The sequence below is a fragment of the Triticum urartu genome, chromosome 7 (assembly GCF_003073215.2).
Source record: "Triticum urartu cultivar G1812 chromosome 7, Tu2.1, whole genome shotgun sequence".
In the NCBI taxonomy this organism is placed as follows: Eukaryota; Viridiplantae; Streptophyta; class Magnoliopsida; order Poales; family Poaceae; genus Triticum; species Triticum urartu.
In genome coordinates, this window is record NC_053028.1 from 680352789 (window position 1) to 680362361 (window position 9573).

Consider the following 9573-nt stretch of genomic DNA (forward strand, 5'->3'; position numbering starts at 1 on the left):
CTCTCTTGAACCTTTTGCTTCTTCTCGCTTCTTGTGAAACAGTTCTTTAAGCTCATGCAGCATTTTCTTGAAGCTTTGAACCTCTGCCAGGCTGAGCTTTGTCATGTTCTTCTTGAACTGCACCTTCTCAAAATTAATTTTGTTCTTCAGCTTGACAATCTTCTGAGCCAAGGCCAACTCATTAGCAATGGCTCCGTGGAAGGTGACACTGATGTCAACTGGCAGCTGAAGATCATCAATGCTGAGGCTCGGGTCATCAAACCATTAGTCGATGAAGTGGTTCAGAATATCCATATCAAAGAGCGGCAGATCATTGAAGATCTTCCCCTCTTGCTTGCTCTTGATCAGCAGCTCAAGGGCATCATCAACAAGATCTTCATCGCTGGAGAGATCAATGGTTTCATCTTCGTTCCACAGAACGACAGCTGGAGTAAGTTCATGCCCATAAATCTTCATGGGCTTCTTCTTCTTGCACTTCTCCGTCTTCTTGGAGACACGAGAGAGATCTTCTGATTGCACACTGGGTTCAGGAGGTGCAGTTGCCAATGGCTTCGCACGTGAAACTTTTGGTGCGGCAGAGGGCTTTGAAGCCTTTGATTTCTTCTACTTCTGCGACTGAGGTGGAGCTGGCGTTTCATCAGAATCCGCGTCGTTAGCTGAGTGATCCACCGTAGACCCCTGCACATCAATGTGAGTGATGAGGCCTTCGAGGTTGTAGAAGGGGCCGATTTCATTGGGATTGGCATTGCGGGTGCCATCATCCCTTGGAGCAGACGGACCAGAATTGAAATTGAGTCCAAGGTCCTTCTTGTTCTTCTTAGTTGACTCTTTTGCAAACTGATAGTTGCGCTTGAAGAGATTGTCGTCACGACACCATAAAAAATATGATGGGTCAACGTTTTTTGGCTGTGGCCCATGGACCATGCACGGATAGAAACCTTGAGCAATGGCTTCGGGCTTGGAATTGGGCTGTATATTTCGGTACAAAATATCTCCCCATGGACGCTTGATAGCGTTCTTTTCAGCATATTCAGCAGTCACAAATCTGTACTTGAACCATTCTTCGGCCCAGTATCTTCGAATCCATTGGATTCGGGTCTTGCGCTCGCCATAGGTTTCTTCAGGATCTGACTTGTACATTTCAAAGAGATCCGGAGGTAGATCCTTAGCTGTATTCCCACGACGCTGCCTGCCGCCCTTTCTTACAGACTTGTCAGTGGCCACTGGATTCAGACTGAATGGCTTCATGACTGTAAATGGCTTCCTCTTGCTGGTCAGACAGGAACTGGCTTCAGGAGAGTTGATGTGACGCTGCGAAAACTCTGCAAATGAATGCACACTATGAGAACCAATGGATTCTCCCACGGACATGTACCTGTGACAGCATTAAGGTGCGAGGAAAGGGGAAGAGGTCATATGCTTTCTCAGAAGATTTTGAAGATAAATTGGTTTGAAGACATTGACCTCATAGTGTGAAGACATTCACTTATTTGAAGATAGTCGGTTCCAGATTTGTACGAATACATGAATAAGTACAAGTGAGGAATCTAACTAGTTGTGAAGAATAAGTGAATATACATGGCATGATATGAGATGCAGACATGGAGAGATCCAGATATGAAAGTGAAGAAACTACTTTTGGCTGAACTGAATGGATTTGATGGATCAAAAAGGCAGTAAAAAAGTATGTTTTAATTACCGCTTGATGAACTGCTAGACGAGATGGAGAGAGAGAGAGAGAGGCCGAGCAGTTCAATCTCCCGCGCCCTAACTTGGCAACGGAAGACACCTACAGCGGCGGCAGAGAGGACGAGGTCCGCGGCCGGCGTGAGGACGGCGTCGAAGATGTCGCGGCAGCTAAGCGCTTCGTCTCCAGCGTCGACGCGAGCTAGCGTAGGCGCTAGGGTTTTGGTGCGAGGAGAAGAGGTGGAAGAAGAGATAATGACCGCGGTGAGGTGTGTATTTATAAGGATAGGGACGGCACAGTGTTATTACACAGGTGCCCCTGGCAGTTCACATCTGAAGGACACATGCCATGCATGCAACTCATTGGAAGTTGTTCCATGTTCCCACGCATGCCTAGATTGTTGGGTGGTCATTTCGGCTTCTCCGGTATTCAGGCAAAAAGGATATGGCATTAAAAACAGATTTAAACATTTGTCTCTTTGTCTTCAGCTGACAAGGACTCAGAGAAGACAAATGACAGGTTTCAATAGAATTCATATGATTTGGACAGATAGAGTTTGAGGTAGAACCATAGAAGAGGTTAGGGTCCGATCACATTCACTTATTTAGGGAAAAAATCAATCATGAAGACATAGCTATAAGTGAATGCTATAGAGGAAAGAACACGTATATATATATGTGTGTGTGTGTGTCTATATATATATATCAGAACAACTCAACCCTGTGAAGATAAACATGACACCAAATCAGTGTTGAAGACAAACCAAATGCCAAGACTATGCAAATGTGATGCCAATAAAAACACTTCAAACAAGAGTTTGGTGGTGGCATTACCCACCGTATTGGAAGTATTAGACCCAGACACAATGCACAATTATCATGGTGCTCCGAAGTCAAATTCCACATTAATGTATTCACACTTATTAGAGTGTACGTCTTCATTGATTGAAGATATACGTTACCTTGTGTGCTGCACATCTAAGTCATCAACATGCATAAGCGTTAGGATGTGTGTCCAATCACATGACGTTTGAGGATTCTAAGATATTTAGCTCACACCGCAACTTGCAAAACCTTTTCTCATCCGAGGGCTTTGTGAAGATATCTGCCAATTGCTCTTCCGTGTTGACGTGAATGATATCAATATCTTCCTTCATGACATGATCTTTGAGAAAGTGATGATGGATCTGAATGTGCTTTGTCTTCGAATGTTGAACTGGGTTGTTGGCAATCTTGATGGCGCTTTCATTTTCGCAGTAGAGTGGCACTTGCTTCAGATGGATGCCATAGTCCTTGAGAGTTTTCTTCATCCATAGAAGCTGAGCACAGCAAGATCCAGCAGCAATGTATTCAGATTCAGCAATGGAGAGAGACACATAGTTCTGCTTCTTTAAAGACCAACAGATAAGAGATAGTCCAAGAAAGTGACATGTGACTGATGTAGACTTGCGATCAACCTTGTCACCAGCATAATCAGCATCTGAGAATCCAACTAGATCAAACTCTGTGCCCTTTGGATACCATAATCCTAGTGTTGGGGTGTAAGCCAAATATCGAAGAATTCGCTTCACAGCTAAGTGATGCGACTCCTTTGGTGCCGCTTGGAATCGGTCACACATGCAAACGCTAAGCATTATATCTGGCCTAGATGCACACAAGTAGAGTAAAGAACCAATCATAGAGCGGTATACCTTTTGATCGAACTCTTTAGCATTGTCGTCGGGACCCAGGTGACTTTTGGTTGGCATTGGCGTCGTGTATCCTTTGCAATCTTGCATTCCAAACTTCTTCAGACAATCTTTGAGGTATTTCTCTTGAGATATGAAGATGACGTTGCTTTGATGATGGATTTGAAGACCAAGGAAGAATTTCAGCTCACCCATCATGGACATCTTATATTTATCTTGCATCATGTGTCCAAACTCATCATTGTATCTCTTGTCAGTGCAGCCGAAGATAATGTCATCCACATAGATCTGGCATACAAACAGTTCAACGTCGTATGTCTTCGTGAAGAGAGTCGGATCCAGGGAACCAGGTTTGAAGCCTTTGCTCTTCAGGAAGTCTTTGAGTGTGTCATACCAGGCGCGAGGGGCTTGTTTAAGTCCATACGGTGCCTTATTGAGCTTGTATACCATGTCAGGATGTTTTGTGTCTTCAAAGCCAGGAGGTTGTGCAACATACACTTCTTCTTCAATCTTGCCATTGAGAAAGGCACTATGCATATCCATTTGGTACAGGAGGACGCTGTGATGGTTGGCATAGGCTAGTAGTATGTGAATGGCTTCAAGCCTAGCCACCGGAGCAAAAGTTGCATCGAAGTCAATCCCTTCAACTTTAGTGTATCCTTGAGCAACGAGACGAGCACTACAAAAAAAATACACTTCCGTGGTGATACGTGTTTGTCATGCATGTACATCCATGACGATTTTATGACAAAATCAAGATAGTCATACATGTGCTGTCGTAGAAGTGTTCCATGACATTACCAAAATTATCATCACAAAAGTGTGCACTTCCACGACGATAAATCGCGCGTCACAGAAGTGCTTTCGTCAAGGGTGACCAACACGTGGCATCCACCGTAACGGAACGCCGTTAAGCTATTGGGTCGGGTTTTGGATCCGATAACCCATTAACAGCCCCGACCAATGGGGATTTTCCATGTGTAAAATCATCATTGGCTGGAGGAAACACATGTTGGCTCATTGTTGGGACGGATGTCATCGACTCATTGGACAGAAGGCACCTATGATACGTCGACACGTGGCACGGCCCAACAGAGGCCCATTCCTGTGAAAAGGCCGTCCCGTTTGACTAGGTCAAAAGGTGGCGGGCCGGCACATGGAAAGCCTATTAACGGCATATTCGCATATAGCCCATTTACAGCCCGCTAACCCAAGGCCCGTTACGCCCTATTCGAATTAGGCCTAGTAGCGTCATCTGGGCCATCCAATACGATTCCAGCCTGTTTTCATTTCGGGCCCATGTATGGCCCATGACGTCTTTCGGCCCATATGAGGCCCTATGTAACTCTTGGCCTATTAACGGCCCGTGCTGAAACTGGCCCGTAATGAACAGTGTATCACTTTACACCCATTAATGGCCCGTGGTGAAACTGGCCCGTAATGAACAGTGTATCACTTTATACCCATTAACGGCCCATTATTCCGTTGGGCCGTTTCCAGCCCATGTTATCTTTCGGCCTTCTCAGAGCCCATTTATTCTTGGGCTCATTTCCAGCATTCGTTTACGTACGGCCCATTACTGTCGTTTTCTGCTTGTGGGCCAAATTCAGCCTGTGGTTACAGTTGGCCCGTTTGTGGTCCGTTAATGCGATGGGCCATTTTCATAGCGTCATCAAATACCGCCTATTAACGATGGCCCGTTATGGTCGGACCTTGAACGGACGATTCCAACTCTAGCCCGTTTACGACCATAATGCGGCATGTTATTGGCCCATATTTGGCCAATCGATCATACGACCCGTATAAGGCCCATTGATGATACGGCCCGTAGAAGGCCCATTGTTTCTACGGCCTGTAGAAGGCCTACTGTTTCTACGGCCCATAGAAGGCCCATTGTTTCTATGGCCAGTAGGAGGCCTAGTGTCAGTACAGTAAATATTAGCCCATGGTTATTGTGGCCTAGTTTAAAAAAATAGGTTATTGCAGCCACTAGCAAACCGCGGAAAAAGAACTGCACTGACTACAAGCAAACAAATAAACAAGGCAACAAGGAAATAAATAAGCAAGCAACTTATGCTAGGCTATCACGGCTATTACACATATTACATCCACTGGGCATCGAAGTTCGCCACCAGTGCAAATATAGGGAACAAAGCAGCATATAAATGCCGCAGCAAAACAAGTCCAAAACTGAAACCACTTCAGAAGAGTTCAAGAAACAATATCCTGGGTACCCATAATGCTGGCAAGATGCTTAGCAAGCTTATTAACTTTCTCTTGTTTGGCGCTTAAATCCTCCAGCGCTTGCTGTTGCACAAGAAATTACGCATCTGAGTTCTGCAGGGACTTCCTCAGTCCTTCGGCTTCTTGCCACAGCACAGCTGACTGATGCCTTTCAGCTTGTAGCTGAGACTGAAGAAGCCGAAGTGATTCAGGCAGCAAGTTCGAAGAGCTTGTGCCAGCGGTACTGGCCTGTAACTCGAACACTACATCAACGCAGGACTGTGGGGTTTTCTCACTGTCTACAAGATCGTTTTTATCACCTTTCTTGGATACCAATAGGGTTGTCTCACTATCTTGAACCTTATATGCATTACTTTCTCTACCATTGCATAGTGGGGTGCTCTTCTCCAATATTCTATTTGCATACTACAAGACAAACAAGCAGACACATCACAGGTTTAGCTTGTAGTATATGAAACTCATTTTGGTAAACCGGTTCAGCAGTAAGGTGGACAGGACACTAGTAGAAAAAGGGTCAAACGTGAAGCACATTAGTGTCGGTTTGAATTTGAGACGGCACTAATGGGTACATTAGTGCCGGTTCCAACGGCTAGCCGGGCCGCTCTCATTAGTACCAGTTCGTGGCGAACCTTTAGCACCGGTTCGTGCCACGAACCGGTACTAAAGTGAGTGGTGGCAGGATGTTGTATTAAGGTAATCTTACCAAAGAAGAGAAGGAAATCTTCTTTGAATGCCTGCTTAGTATTAAGTTACCGTCTAGCTTCCCATCGAATATAAAGGGAATAATAAACATGGCAGAGAAAAAGTTCCAGAACCTAAAGTCTCATGACTGCCACGTGATTATGACGCAACTGCTTCCGGTTGCATTGAGGGGGCTTCTATCGGAAAATGTTCGATTAGCCATTGTGAAGCAATGTGCATTTCTCAATGCAATCTCTCAGAAGGTAATCGATCCAGAAATCATACCAAGGTTAGAGAATGATTTGGTGCAATGTCTTGTCAGTTTCGAGTTGGTGTTCCCACCATCCTTCTTCAACATCATGACGCACGTCCTAGTTCACCTATGCGAAGAGATTAACGTTTTGGGTCATGTATTTCTACACAATATGTTCCCCTCTATTGAAGATGACACCTCTATTGAAGATGACCTGTACTTGCTGTCCCAGTTACCATCTTCGAATATAATGACTTTCAAAGGGTACGAGATAAATGGTAATACATTTTACACGATCGCCGAAGATAAGAAGAGCACCAACCAAAACAGTGGTGTCCGCTTTGATGCAGAAACCAAGACAGGAAAGGAAACATATTATGGTTATATACAGGACATATGGGAACTTGACTATCGGCGTGGTTTGAAGGTCCCTTTGTTTCAGTGCAAATGGGTCAATATGACACGAGGCGGGGTAACGGAAGACCCGTAGTACGGAATGACAACAGTGGATCTCAACAATCTTGCGTATGCAGACGAACCATTCGTCCTAGCCAATGATGTGGCACAGGTTTTCTATGTGAAGGACATGTCTACCAAGCCAAGAAAAAGAAAACATAAGGAAGCGAATGCATCGTACGATGAGCCAAAGCGGCACATAGTTCTTTCTGGGAAGAGAAACATCATGGGAGTGGATGAGAAGACAGACATGTCAGAAGATTATGAAAAGTTTGATGAAATTGCTCCATTCATGGTGAATATTGACCCGAGCATCCCATTAAATGATGAAGATTTTCCATGGTTACGGCGCAAAGGGACACACGCGAAGAAAAAGTTTCACACCCAAAGATCTGGGATGTGATCGGCTTCACTATCATCACTTTGTTCTGTGTTCCACACCCAGGAGGGAATCTTTGTAATAGTTAGGGTAGTTATGTGTTTTGGCATTTGAAACGCGAAGAAATTTTATGTGCAAACAAATTCTTTCATGCCTTTACTGATTTTTTTAAGCTAAATGACCCTGAAATTGAAAAGCATTTCAAATGAACTCAGAGAAAGGTTGAAAGTTGGCATGGTATCATAATTTCACCCACATAGCATGTGCAAAAAAGTAGAGAGGGTTACCGCAAAAACTGGATGCACTTCGTGTACTAAATGGACAATCTCTTTCGAAGTATCAGGGTTTCGGACGAAAACTCATCCGTTACAAAAGGCATTTCATTTTTTTAAATAACCTAAGCATTACCAAATTTAATATAATGATAAAACACACTAATATTAAACATAAGAAAAAAGAATCACTGAAAAATCTATTCTCAAAGTTAAGTTATTCACAAACTAGTGATTCACACAAATTTCAAATAAATCAAAATTTAAACTATTCAAATTTGTAAACTACCGGTACTACCAGAAAGTTTGTAATTTTTTGTACCTCAAGAAGAAATATTCACAAAGAAACTCTAAATACAGCAAAAAAACAACTCAAACAAAAATAAATAAAGCAAAAAAAACAAAAAAAGCCCACCTACTGCGCCACAGCGGCCTGCATACGACTAGAAACCCAACCTGTTGTTGGGTCAAGATGCAGGCCCATAAAGGCCCAGTAGGCCCACAGGGCAGCACAGAACATTTAGGCCCAGTAGGCCTGCTTTAGAGAGGAGCTCGAGGGAGCTACCGCACTGGGGCTTATAAACCAGTGCGGACGCCCCTCGGCTAGCGAGGTGGGACTAAACATTTGGCACCGCACCTGCGCCAGCGCACCCCCTTTATTGCCGGGTGGTAGCACCAACCGGTACTAAAGGGGGCCTTTAGTACCGGTTGGAGCCACCACCCGGCACTAAAGGGGGTGCGGTTCCCGCCACTTGGCCTGGCCAAAACATGCCTTTAGTACCGGTTGGTGGCTCCAACCGGTACTAAAGGTCCATCCTATATAACTAAACACTTCAAAACTTTCAGTTTCTCCTCTGCTTCTTCTCCTCTGCCCCATCGCCCGCCGCCCCCGTCTCCATAACCCTCGTCGCCGCCCCCGTCCCCGTCGTCGCCGCCCCGTTGTCACCACTGCGCCGTCCCGGCCCGTCCCGCGTCGTCCCCGTCCACGTCATCACCGCCCCGTCCCCGTCGTCGCCGCCCCGGCCCGTCCCCGTCGTCGCCGCCCCGTCCCTGTCCCTATCGTCGCCATCCCCGTCGTCGCCGTGCCCGTCGCCGTCCCCGTCGCCGCCCCCCGTCGCCTCTTGCCTCGCCGGTGAGCACACACACACACATATAGCACTGTTAGAAATTTTTCTTTTTTTAGTTATACAAATAGTTAGTTATATAGCATTGTTAGAAATGTTAGAATTGTTAGAATTTTTTCTATTTTTTAGTTATAGAAATAGTTAAAAAAAAGTTAGAAAATTTTATTTTTTTAGTTATAGAAATATTAGAAATGTTATACAAATGTTAGTTATATATATAGAAATGTTATAATTTTTTCTATTTTTTAGTTATAGAAATATTAGAAATGTTATAGAAATGTTAGTTATATAGCATTGTTAGAAATGTTATAGGAATGTTAGTTATATAGAAATGTTAGAAATTTTAGTTATCAAAATCCAATCATTAAAAAATGTTGCTTTTTGCAGGCATATAGCTAGTATTTGTTCTCGACGATGCCCGGCCCGCATCCTCGCCGTCGACCCGTCCGCGACGACGTCCGGCTGACCCATGTCCGGGACTGGGCTCCGCCGGGCTGGCACTGGGAGGTGCTGCCTGGAGGGGCGCGCCGCTTGATGAGGAACCCTGCCCCGGGTCCCGTCGTCGACCCCTATCTCGTTTGGTGGCGTTCGTGTGGGCCAGTGTCGGTGCGGAGGGAGCCGGCCCCGCCGGAGGTGGTACATCGCCGTGTCAGGGAGGAGGACGAGCACATCCATCGCTACATGGTTGCGTTAGAGGGCGGCAGGGTCTCCAATACCTTGCAGTTTCTTCAGGGATCTCACTTCAGCTATGATCCTGTGAGGTTTCCTTCTCTTTGGGTGTCCACCACCC